This window comes from Felis catus, chromosome A1, assembly GCF_018350175.1.
Source record: "Felis catus isolate Fca126 chromosome A1, F.catus_Fca126_mat1.0, whole genome shotgun sequence".
Classification (NCBI taxonomy): Eukaryota; Metazoa; Chordata; class Mammalia; order Carnivora; family Felidae; genus Felis; species Felis catus.
Window position 1 is genome coordinate 165316825 of NC_058368.1, and position 13391 is coordinate 165330215.

A 13391-nucleotide genomic window follows, 5' to 3' on the forward strand; every position below is an offset into this window, starting at 1 on the left:
TTAGTCAAATGAGCTCATGTTATCTCTTGGAAACTTTGATGGCTGATTTGGTCCAATGCCTCATGTGGGTTTTCTAAACACAATTGTCTGGAGCAAGTGATGTAGACAGATGTGAAATAGAAGTTTTTAGGTTAACGTTTTAATAATTTTGTTTTATGGCGTGTCTACTTAAAAATAGTTTCCAAAATCTTTAACTTAAAACAAGTTAAATGATGAAAATTCAATGAATGATAAAATAATGAAACTTAAATTACTGAATATAGGTTTATCTAGTCTTGGCTTCCTTATTACAGAGAAATTAAAGATAAATGAGATAAATTTGGGTTTGTTAGTAAAATTTTTTTGTACTTTGTACCATGAAGAAGCATGTTTCTGGAAATTATGAAATGTATTCATAAATTTGTCAACCTAAATAATGCTAGTGTAATGGTTCATAATTGATTACTACTTAGTTTTCTTAATTTTACCTAGTTTACTTAATATTAGAAATTAAAGGTTCCTAAGGTTTAAGAATTCTAATTAATATATGTGAATAAAACTATTAGAAGTAATAAGAGAAACATGCCTGAATGCAAAAAAACAAAACAATAGAAGATAGGAATGGAAATGCATTTTTGTTGAGGGAAAAGAAAGTAATTTTATCCTAGAGCAAAGCTAGTTATTGAAAGACAGGAAAATATACGGTAAAATCCAAATGTAAAAAAAAAAAAGTTATAGATTTGTGAAAAAGGAATCTCTAAAATGTAATTTTAATATGTAATCAAGCTGGCTAAAATTAAAATAAGACTTTTAATAAGTACACTGATGCAAAATTTAAATTTTGTTTTTCTTGGTTAAAAGGACAATTTTCTTAGATTATTGGTCTGCTCTTACCAAGAAATAGTAAACAAAGATTTTTCTTTACTTTTAATGTAATCTGCCTAGAAAATCAAAGATTCTGTGTTTTGTCTTTACCAGGTCTTTTTGCCAAGAACTTTGGAACCTGCGTTTACCTGTGAAGTCTGTCACGGTGGTTGTATAGATAACTAAGTATGGTTTCACAGTGACCTATGATCCTATTTAGTCAAGTATCCAAAACCAAATTATAAAGTGAAGACTTTTGACCACAAATTAACTTTGAAATATTACAGAGTGTACCTGGAATATTTCAAAGATTTGTTTTCTCATAGAAAGTTAAACGTTAGACTAATGAGGCTTATTTGATGTGCTAAATTACATGGGAAGAATCATCAGATAGGTCATGCTAAACCTTCTTAGCTTGTATGGGTAAATGTGTTACAGAAATTGTAAAAAAAATTCTAAAATTCTGATGCATCCTGATATAATGTTATCAGTCATAATTCTATTTACTTTCTTACGATGTTTTATGTCACAAAAATAACCAATTTATTTTGTCTACTGAATTATGAGTTCTAATCAGACCTTTAATGATTTCATTTTTAAATCTTTTGTCATTTACAGAAAGTTGTTGTTTTGCTCAGATGCTTCTACCAAAGCTTTCTACAAATGTGTTTCATCTTCAGAGAAATTTAAGGGAAGGAATCTGACAAGGACTTTAGAATACAGATTTTTGATAACTTTCATATCATATCATGGGTAAGAATTTCCAGAACTAGTAGAAAAATGATTCAAGCAGAACAAGAATTAACGAGATAGGTCAAAATTGAAATGAGAAAGATGATAATTTTTGTGACTTATTTTAAACATTACTGCTTATCCAATGTTTTACATTTTTAGACCTCAGGAAACCTTTTTTCTTTTTTTTCTTAAGCTATCAACAATTTACTAAGATATACCTTTGTCAACAAAAATGAAACATTTACTTCTTCTTCCTATCTCATCACTCCAAAACTCAAAAACTCTTGAGTATTCTTTATCTTGGCAAAATAGGTATTTACATAAGTTCAATGAGAATCTGTTCTCCCCATAGTAGAACACATTTGGAAATAATGGTTATATTACCAAAGCTTTGACTGGAATATCCCATAGGAGAGAGATTGGCAGCCTCAGCTATGGCAGTTTTAAAGAACTAAGGTTGACTTTACAGAGCCAATAAAGACCCTTCAATAAAAAAAAAAAAAAAAAAAATTGACCTGGTACCTTGCATAACAAGAGCTTATGTGGTCAGTCACTGTTCTTGGGGCATTTACATAAATAATCAGGCAAAGCTTAATGTAAAAAAATCTTAAAATGAGGGTAAATGTAAAGAGAAAAAAATACTTTTACACCTTTATATTAGTTTCTAATCCTATTAAATGTCTTTGAGGTTCTGGTATACATATAAATTGGACTATATCCTAAGTTCTTCTAGTTTCTGTAAAAATCTATGACTCTCCAAACTAACATTTCCAGTTGTTTCTCACCCTTCTGATTTGGAATCAGTAAATAAAGACTGCCCTTGATTCTCCTTGGAAGGGACTAAACCAAATGTTCCTCACTAACAGGTGGCAGCCAAACCTCAGGGACTTAACCCTTGGACATGCATCTCACAATTGAAAAACGCTCCGCCTGACATAAAGACTCTGGAGACCTTGCAGTCACATTGAGGAGGAGGAGAAGTAGCTGACACAGAGGTAAAAATGCATTCTTCCAAGACATTAGATTACAACTTTATACTTTAGACATGAAACCCTTTCTTTCATTTGTTCTGGCACTGGCCTTCATCAATTTTCCCAGGCCATTGCTAATGGGGTAAACTTTGCCTGTTAGAGTACTGGATTTGTCATAAAAAACAAAACAAAACAAAACAAACAAAACTGCCACCTTAGTAATGCCACCTTGGTTGAAAGTGGTTTGTGCCCCAACAGGGTTTGTCTTTGTGACATGTATTATCTTCCTTGGGCCTATGCTTGCTTAGGTAGCCTGCAGACAGCTGGGCAGTACCTCTCACAAATGAGCGAAGACATCTTATTGGCCATCTCCTCTGGATTTACATCATTGAGTTAGGGGGAAAAAAACAAACAAAAGAATCTCCATGACTTATCAGGAGGCATATATGACTCAGGATTTGCTTTCTTTCACAGGGCAATACTTCTGTGTTCAGGAGTAAATGTAAATATCATCCAGAACCTATCCTTAAATCCTGAAGATACTACAAAACTTATTGCTAAGACAATATCTGCCCAACAAAGATCCTCAAACCCTCTGGCCAAACTTGTTCTTGATAATAGAAGAACCTCTGATTATACTGTAGCTGAGCAAGGAGGAGTCTGTGCTGTGGCCAATACCACCTGCCGCACCTGGCTTAGGATTTCTAGGAAAGTTGAAACTCAATTACATAGAGACCCAAGCAAGCCACTCAGCTTAAAAAAGGGACTCCTTCAGTGGGGTCTTTCTTTGACTTATCTGATTTGACTGGTGGTCTTGGGAACCATAGCTCTGAAATGCATTCCAAACATTGGAGATTATTATGATTACTGTAAACAGGAGTTCCCATAGTGTGCTGAATTCTCTCAAAAGTTTTATATGCATGTTTGTAGCTGGTAACCACCAAGGAAACCATCTGCCTAAGGATCAAAGAAAATGGCTGGCTTAAAAATTGTGAACCTGAAGTTATGACCAGTGAATACCACACACATGCACACAAACAACAAAAACTTCAGGAAATACAAAGCAGTAGCTCAGAGTGGCGCTAATGCCTTATTTTTGATCACTTCTTTCAGTTAAGCTCAGTCATATCAAAAGAGGAGAATTGTTAAAAAGAAAACCACAGTCTCCAAATGAAGTTGCTTATGTTAGAAGCCCCAGGTCAGAAAACCAAGACTTAATACCTAGCCTCAAGGCAGTTTCAACCCCCCAAGGAATGTAACCTTTAACTAGTTAACCTGGAATTTCCTGGTCATCACTAGGGAACTTACTGGTTGACTCCTTCTGTTTCCCTTAGGAGACCATCCTTGCCTAAAACAATGTATTGTTTGCTAAGAATTTTCTTTTTATCTCCACTCCTTCTCTACCTTTAAAAGTCTTTCCTTTTCTTCAGCTCAATGGAGTTCCTTTCTGTTTGTTAGGTTGGATGCTGCCTGATTCATGAATTGTTTAAGAAAGCCACTTAGATCTTCAAATTTACTCAGTTGAATTTTGTTGTTCAACACCTCAGAATAGCCCAAAGAGGTAGCACTTATGCCACATCATCTCATAGATGAGGGATCAGAGGCTCAGAAGGTTGTGTCAGTTCTCAAGGTGACAGAAATAGAAGGTGTCAACAACAAATTTAATTCTGGAACTGTTTGACACCAAATCTTGCACTTATGAACACTATGCCAAGAGAAAACTTATAGTATCCAAGTTTTTGATTGAAAACAGTTTGAATCTTAGTTTTCAATTTATTTTTAACCCTTGCTAATGAAAGAAGTATGTAAAGCTATTAAATGCCAAAACAGTCCTGTCTTATCTGTTTCTATTACTGTTAATTTGTTCCCTTAATTGTTAAAAAAACAAATTCAATCGAGTAAATTTAAAGATGATATAGGCTTTATTTAATGATTCATGAATCATGCAGCATTCTTTCTAACAAATAGAAAGGAGCTCCAAAAAGCTACAGAAAAGAGAACGTTTTTTAAAGGCACAGAAAGGGTGGGAAGAGAAAATTTATAAGCAAAGGGTGGATTGTTTCAGGCTAGGTAACCTACTGATAGGGGACAGAAGGGGTCTTATCAGTGATTACCTCATGAGTGCTAGCCAAGTAATTCCAGGTTGATTAGGTAAAGGTTACACTCCTGGGAAAGGCTTGAAACTGCAATTATATTAGGTATTAAGTCTTGGTTTACTGATGTGGGGTTAAGCACAAGTGATTACATTTTGGGCCTGTTGTTTCTTTTTAACATTATCAAAGCCTTAACAAGAAATTGAAGCATTTTAGAGATAAAATATAAAGAATATTAACACTTATGTACCCCAAATATAGCTTAAAAATTGAAATGTTACCAAACTGTTTTGACTCTTTACATAATTCATATAAACACAATTAATTACCTACCCCTTCCTTCACAATGTAGCCACCATTCTTAAAAAGGTGGTTATCATTCCCAAGGAATTTTATTTTAGTTTTCTTTAATTTTTTTTTAATGTTTATTTTTGACAGAGAGGGAGACACCGAATCTGAAACAGGCTCCAGGCTCGGAGCTGTCAGCACAGAACCTGACATCAGGCTTGAACACACAAACTGTAAGATCATGACCTGAGCCAAAATTGGACACTCAACCTACTGAGCCACCCAAGTGCCCCCATTCCCAAGGAATTTTAAATGAAATAACAATTTCTATATGTAGGGCCTAAAATCAGTGGATATAAAACAGTACAATCATAATAGAGGTTTTGTTTTATTTTATATAATATTCTAAATATGTTTTTAAATAAAAACAAATCTGAACTCAGCCAAGGAAAGATTATCTGAAAAGACTATTATAATAGGGAGAACATCCAGAACTTGATATCTGCAAGTATTTCTCATACAAAGCAAATGCAAAGACTTTTATCCAGAGTAGTAAGCAGGGTTAAGCAGGGTCAGCAAGAACTGAGAGGGGCAAAGGTGGTGTAACAGATAATGTTTCCTTCTGTTACCAGCTGATCAATCGAATGAGCTTTAAAAAGACTATGTTCTACCCCTTTAGTACTACCTTCAAATGGAGAGTAAGCTAAAGTTCATAGGCCTATGGGGAGAGGGGAAGCCTGACTACATTCTGGCCAAGCCACATCAGTGAGTAAGTAAATAAGCCATTTGTGTTCACCTTGGTCATCATCTTTATGTTTAATATGGGCAAAGTCTGTTTAAATATAATTCAAGATGGATAAGAGTTGTGAATTTGAAGTTTGTAGTTTCCAGAGTTGGATTGTCCTTTGCTTTCTTTTTGGTCTTGATGGACTAGTTGTATCATCTCTTGAGCATGTTGTTGGACTATGAGTAGTTAGAATATTTAAGAGATCAAGCACTTGGGACAGCTGGGTGGCTTAGTAGGTTGAGCATCTGACTTTTGGCTCAGATCTTGATCTCACATTCGTTCATGGGTTCAGTCTCTGTGCTGCTCTGTGCCACATCAGGTTCTGTACTGACAGCTCAGAGCCTGGAGCCTGCTTTGGATTCTGTGTCTCCATCCCTCTCTCCCTCTCTAAAAAAATAAAATAAAACATTAAGAAAAGAGAAAGAGAGACCAAGCACTTGGTGAGAACCATACCTAAGAATATAATAGAAAAGGAGTTGACCAAGGTGGCAACATAGGAGGCTCCTAAGATTCCCTCTTCCCATGGCTGCATCAAATATACATACATGGAGAGATTCTCTCTGAAAGAGACCCCAAAAATAGCTGAGTGGCTCCCACACACAAAACAAATTAGAAAATACCCACATCAAAATTAATTACAAGACTTGATGTGCTTCTACCCAGAGACTAGGGGAGCTGGTGGACACTGCTCCTACGGGCTCCCTCCAGCCTGCTCCAAGTCACCAAAAACTCCCTGGAAGGAGCTTGCATAAACGTCTGCACCCCAGCTTTTGCAACTGCTGCCAAGGGACGGGTCCACAAATGTCTGATTCTGAGCTGAAGGGGTTTCTATTCATGAGTCCCCCAGGACTGTGGCAAACAAAGAAGTGATTGTTAACCAGCTATCTCACTAGGGCTCAGCCCAGAGAGAGCCACCAAAATTGTCCATATCTCAGTCACAAAGGTGTAAATGTAGAAATTAATTACAAGAAAAAAACTTGAAAATTCACAAATATGTGGAGATTAAATAACTTGTCCCTGAACAACAAATGAATCAGGAAAAAAAGGGGGGGGGGGTCAAACAATATCTTGAGGCAGATGGGAATGGAAACACAACATACCAAAACTTATGCAATGCAACAAAAGCAGTCCTAAGAAGGACATTTATAGAGATAAATGCTATTTTAAGAAATAAGAAATATCTCAAACAACCTAACTTAATTTCTCAAACACTGGAAAAAGAAGAGAAAATTGAGCTCAGAGTTATCAGAATGAATTAAATGCCAAAGATTAGAGCAAAAATAAATGAAACAGAAGCAAAAGGAAAAAGCTCAGTGAAATGAGCTGTTTTTTTTTTGAAAAGATAAACAAAATCAACAATGTTAGCTAGACAAACCAGGAAAAAATATGATGTGTCATATAAAATTATAAATGAAAGTGAAGGCATTACAACTGATACTACACAAATATGAAGGGTCATAAAAGAATATTACTAATAATTATATGCCAACAAAGTGGACAACATAAAAAAACACGGATAAATTCCCAGAAACACAAAAGACCAACACTGAATCATAAAGAAAAAGACAATCTGAAGACCAATTACTAGTAAGGATACTGAATTACTAGTCAAAAGTTTCCCAACAAAGAAAAGTCCAAGGCCAACAGACACAAGAAAAGATGGTCAACATCACTAGTCATCAGAGAAATGCAACACAACCACTCTGAGATGATGACCTTACATGTGTCAGAAATGCTATAATCAAAAAGATAAGAGACATCAAGCGCTTCAAAAAGTTCAAATTAACTGCTCCAAAAAGATGACAGTATAGGGAATATTATTTTAAAGTATTTCCCTCATTATAATTTAATACCACTTATCAATTTTAAAAATACTACCTTTGACAAAAAAAAAATTATATCACTGTATAATTTACCGGTGTATTCATATGTCTATTTAGGAGTTCAGGACCATAGGCGTGCCTGAAAGGATTTTTCACAAAACAACAACAACAACAAAATGAAAAAAGAGAGAAACCTATCACCATTAGACAATTGAACTTTTACTATATAGAGGATGCTTAGAGTACATATACACAGAACAACAATTTGTAAAATTTTCTTATTTATAAATACATCCTTATTTACATGGAAACTTTTTTCTAGATACTTTTTAGATATTTGAGATAATTATGAAATAGTTTCTTTATGACTATTAGTAAACACAATATAAATGGTATTTCTCCACGTGTGCTCATAAACCTTAATTATAAATGTACTGTGAAATTTTTATAAAATAAAGCCATATTGTGATTACAAAAGTTTATGTTCTTTCCAATCTAAAGCAAGCTGAACTAAATTTAGCTGTATAATACGATGTTTTTACTTTGTTTTATGGTAAACAATTCCAATAAACCATACGGTTATGCAGTATTTGTTAGGCAGTGCATATTGTACAAAAATGGTTTATCCTTTTTATTGAATTTATTCATTCCAAACAATAGTATGTCATTTCAATAAACAGAAAAATTAAGATAAGACTGATTTATAGAAATATTGGAAAGGGATCACTATGTAGTCCTTTAAGAGGAGAATATGTTCAAATACTTGTAGAAATTTGAATGTTAAATAGTTGAATGAGTTAACTAATGAATTCAGCAAAAATGATTGACTTGTTAACACTTAGCATTGAATTTCTGTTTAGAATAATCAAAGTGGAAATTTTGAATTTAATTTTGTCAAAGGATTTGTATGTAATAAAGCAGATTTATTTGGTATATAACATCTGCCTCATTTTATTCCAGGAGTTCTAATAGAGAAGCAAGTTTTCATGATTTAGAGTATAAAATTCTAAGAAAAAAAGAAAATGTGTCTATCCTAACTACTGTATTTCATTCAAAACAATATCTGCCCAGTAGCTATCATAAAATTCATCTCTTTATAAAAGAAATCTGTTCTTTTCTATTTAGAGAATTAATAAAAACTTAAGATTTTTTTCCTAAGGCAGAATTCAGTCCTATTTATATTTCTAGAAAAAAAATCAAGATTCTTTCCTTAGAACTTTTATTTAGCTGTTATCTCCCTCATTTTTTCTTTTTAGTTTTTTCTAAGAAATGGCTACAATGGAATACAAACTCTAGTAGCATTTTTATTACAATTTAAATTATGATAATCCAAGGATATTCGCAGAACAGAAACATAGGTGTTTGGGAATTGGCCCATCACTCATTTTTTTCTATTGGCTAATTCCTCAGTGCTTTATTTATTTATTTTTTATTTTTTTAAATGTTTATTTTTGAGAGAGTCAGAGTGTGAGTGGGGAAGGGCAGAGAGATAGAGGGAGACACAGAATCTGAAGCAGGCTCCAAGCTGTCAGCACAGACCTGGACACATGGGTCAAACCTGAACTGAGAGATCGTGACCTGAGCCCAAGTTGGACACTTAATTGACTGACCCACCCAGGTGCCCCACATCAGTGCTTTAAATGGACATCCTCTAGTGATCCAGAGCCCCTGATACTGCACAACACAACACTGAATGAGCATAAACTGATAACTTCACTTGACTTCACAGTTTGATAGATATATAAGTAATGTAACTGGAGTACAGAGTTGGGTTGTTATCTTGCTCAATTGTTCTGCCTACTGGGAGGCAACCATTCTGGTGATTGATGAGGAAGGTTCTGGTACATAAAAATTATATATTCATGCTCACACTTAGGTTCTTTGGTAAAGACCAAATAGCCAAGAGAACTATTAAAGCACAGACTGTAAGTTAGAGAAGAATGTCAATTAATAAATGGAATTGATCAGGTAGGTGTTAGAGGAATCATTTAAACTCTTTGCAGCAAATTTACATGTTATTAATATGCTATTATTTTCATGTACTACATGCCCTATTACATCTTAGTAAGGATCTTCCCTTTTCCAGATTATGATATTGCAAATACTTAAATTTGGAGAGGAAAAATTGGGACAGATGGCCATTCAATCTATATGCAAAATGAGAAAATTTCAGTGTAATAGGAGGAAAAGTACCTGCCAATAACTCATACCATAGCTTTCCCTAACTTGACTGAATACAAAGAATAAAAATGTTAATTGCACTATCATACAAATTATACTAATTAAAACAAAATAGCCAATCAACAACAAATAACAACAACAAGGAAATATGCCCTGAATCTAATATTAAGAATGTTGATAAAAATGATTTAAAATAGGTTGTAAAACCTGAAGGTATTTTGAATGATGATGTATGAAATGAGGTTTGTAGACAATGGTAGTCTTATTTCCTCTTAGAAACTTGAATGATTTGAGATCTTCAGGGCTGGACTAAATCCCTAATTCAGGCCAAGTGGATTTAACTAATGCCAAGCCAGCAGACAGTGTTTCCAAGGGCAACATGCTGTTCTTCATACCCAAAGGGCATAAAATACAGATTAACTTATGTTCCACCGAATAATATTAGATGGTACTCTTGAGTAGTATAGTGAAAATATTCTACAAATGTATAAAATTACTCTTTTCATGAGTTATATTTCCTGAATATTTGCATTATGTTTTAATTCCTCCTTAGGTAACACCAAAACAGTATTAAGCTCAGAAAGAGTACATAATGGGTCAAAAGAGTCAAAAATAACATTTAGAGACTTCTTCCAACCATAGATATCAAACCAATGAACAGGATTAACTAAAGTTAAGTACCTAGAATAGACCTCAATATATGTTAATGATAATCATGAAGTTAGTGGGAAGTATATTGGTGACTTTTGTCTCATTTTGAACTCTACCAAAGCACTGAGATATTTTAAAATAGTATTCTTTAAATTTTTTTTCAACGTTTTTTATTTATTTTTGGGACAGAGAGAGACAGAGCATAAATGGGGGAGGGGCAGAGAGAGAGGGAGACACAGAAACGGAAACAGGCTCCAGGCTCCGAGCAATCAGCCCAGAGCCTGACGCGGGGCTCGAACTCACGGACCGCGAGATCGTGACCTGGCTGAAGTCGGATGCTTGACCGACTGCGCCACCCAGGCGCCCCAAAATAGTATTCTTTAAATTAACTTTTCTTGTCCTCTTTTATTTAATTATCTGAATATACCATAAGATTGACTATCGTTTTATTCTCATGTTAGTGGATAAAGAAGCATGTTTGTAAATTGGGCAGTAAGTTAAGTGAATCCTCAGTCCATCCAAAGGCCTTTTGAATAAGAACCACAGAAATGTTTATAACAATAACCATAAAAATATATTAACATAAATATTTACTGTTCTTTCACAATAAAATGTATGGTCTGATGTTTTTGGATGGTGTTACATCTATTCTTTATATTTTTTTGATTTGAGTAGTTCTTCATTTTTAAATGATTATTAAATATTGTTTTATTATATACCCATTGCCATATCTCAAAATTAGTATAGGATACTTTTATTACTATGCATTATTTTCAATAAGAAATACCACAGAGGATAATTAAATGTTCTGATAAATTATAGCATAGGTAGTGGACATTTATTTCCTTTCCTTTTTTTATGACACAAACTCTGTGCCTTCAGATAGGCTAATTCCATCCAGATATTCAAAAAAGGGTTGGACTTATTTTTAAGGTAACCCTCCCATCTTATTACTTTATTTAGGAGAGTGCAGCACTGATGAATGCATGGCATACTTCTGGCCACAATTAGACATCAAAGGCAGTGATATAGCAATTATACATCACAGTTAGCTCTCATAGAAAAAAGTTTGATGAAGCTTTTGGAGGAAGGTAAGTAAGAAGCCCATCTCCCAGAAGGATAAGTATTAGAAAGAATTGCAGAATAAAGAACCCACTTTAAACATACTTGGAGCCAGCTCTCCAACTCTGTTTTCAGGTTTATACTAATGGGGGAGCCTAAAGAATCTCTTGTTGCTTAAGTCTTCTGTTGCTTGAAACAGAAGCATTTAGTATTCTAAATGATTTTCAGTGTTTGTGAATAGAATCCTTTCTTATACTTTTGATAACTAATAGTGCTTAATCTAGTCTCTTAAAATTGTTCTCCACTCAAAACAAAGTTAATTTGTATAAAGTAACATGCTTGTGGATTAAAAGACTTGACAGAGTGTTGTAACTGGAACTACCACTGTAATACTAGAAGTGTATAGAAATTAACTCTAACGGGTCGCTCGATAAATGTGTGGAAACAGGGTTATGAGCACAGAGTTGTGGATATTTGCAAGCATTAGAAGTTACTCTTAAAGGTTAAAACTACATTTTTTTAAAGTTTATTTTGAGAGAAAGTGAGCGAGCATACATGTACCTATGAGCGGGGGAGGGGGCGAGAGAGTGATAGAGAGAGAATCCCAAGGAGGCTCCTGCACTGTCAGCACAGAGCCACATGCAGGGCTCAAAATTATGAACTGTGAGATCATGACCTGAGATGAAGTCAAATGCTTAACCGACTGAACCACCCAGGGGCCCAGTTAAAACTAATTTTTTTTTTTTGAAGAAAAATACTGGTTGGGAGAGACCACATCACATGTGTGTGTGTGTGTGTGTGTGTGTGTGTATGGATATATATATATATGGATATATATGGATATATGGATATATATATATATGGGGATATATATATGGGTTAAAAGACTATATATATAAGTATATATATAAATATATATATTATATATATAATACATATATACATATGTATATATGCATATATAAAATGAACACTCACACATTTCCATAAGACCAATCCTTTCTGACCTTCATATTCCCATCAGAGCATCCTTTGGGAAAATATAAGACCAGTGAATCATTCAGGACAACTGAACTGCAATAACACAACTATAGACTTATAACAAAGGTTAACATCTTGCTAATGCTACATGTCCATCATGGATGGCTATGATTCAGTCCAGCATCACCTTGACTTGGGGAGCAGGTTGATTTAGCTATCTATCAGAGAAATAGCAGAAGTAAAAGATCTGGTAAGCCAAGGGTGACACTTAAAGGATTATTAACAAGTGACAGTTCATTTTAGCCCACATTTCATTTCCCAAAGTCACATACCCACTCCTGAAGTAAGCAAGATAAAAATATAAATCTTCCTGCAAGGAGTGGTGGACTGGGACATGAGTCACATGGCTGAACCTAAAATCAAAGATTCACCAATGTATAATCCTCCTATAAAAATAACTGAATATATATAACCATTAACAGTCTCTTGCAACCATTCCCATCCCTTTTATTGTTCTAACACTTTGCCCTGCCAATCAGGTGTTGCCTTTGCAATGTTAGGATTAATCTCAATGCCCACTGACTCCATTTGGGCTACAATAGGAGACTCAGATACCCTAAATCACCTACCATTCTGTGGACTCTGTCTTCTACATAGCTCTCTAAGTTCTAGGTGTTCACTTTTGTGGCCTATTTATCAACTCCTGAAACTCTTCCTGTGATCCTTTAGAACTCACATGCTTTCAAAACTATTTCCTTATATCTTCAAATAAGTCTCTAAATTTCCCTTCCTTTTTCTATCTCTACCTGGAACTTAGCTCTCTCTTGAAGACACTGCATCCCCTGCTGCCCTTCTAACTAGATAACATTTCCTCTCCTATATCCATATTACCATTGGGGATTAACATAGAGTACATTTCCTTTTTGTTCTTTACTCCTATATCCAGACCATTTTTCCCACTTTTATAATTACTTCC

At 34.4% G+C, this 13391-nt stretch overlaps 1 long non-coding RNA gene across 1 annotated transcript; it reads left to right on the plus strand.

Annotated features, from left to right (window-relative positions):
• The first annotated feature begins 505 nt into the window (after positions 1-505).
• On the plus strand, positions 506-8397 carry LOC123379274. Its single transcript, XR_006583538.1, has 3 exons — positions 506-1596; positions 2445-2573; positions 3024-8397. It is a non-coding gene; the product is annotated as an uncharacterized LOC123379274 (long non-coding RNA).
• Positions 8398-13391: the final 4994 nt, after the last annotated feature.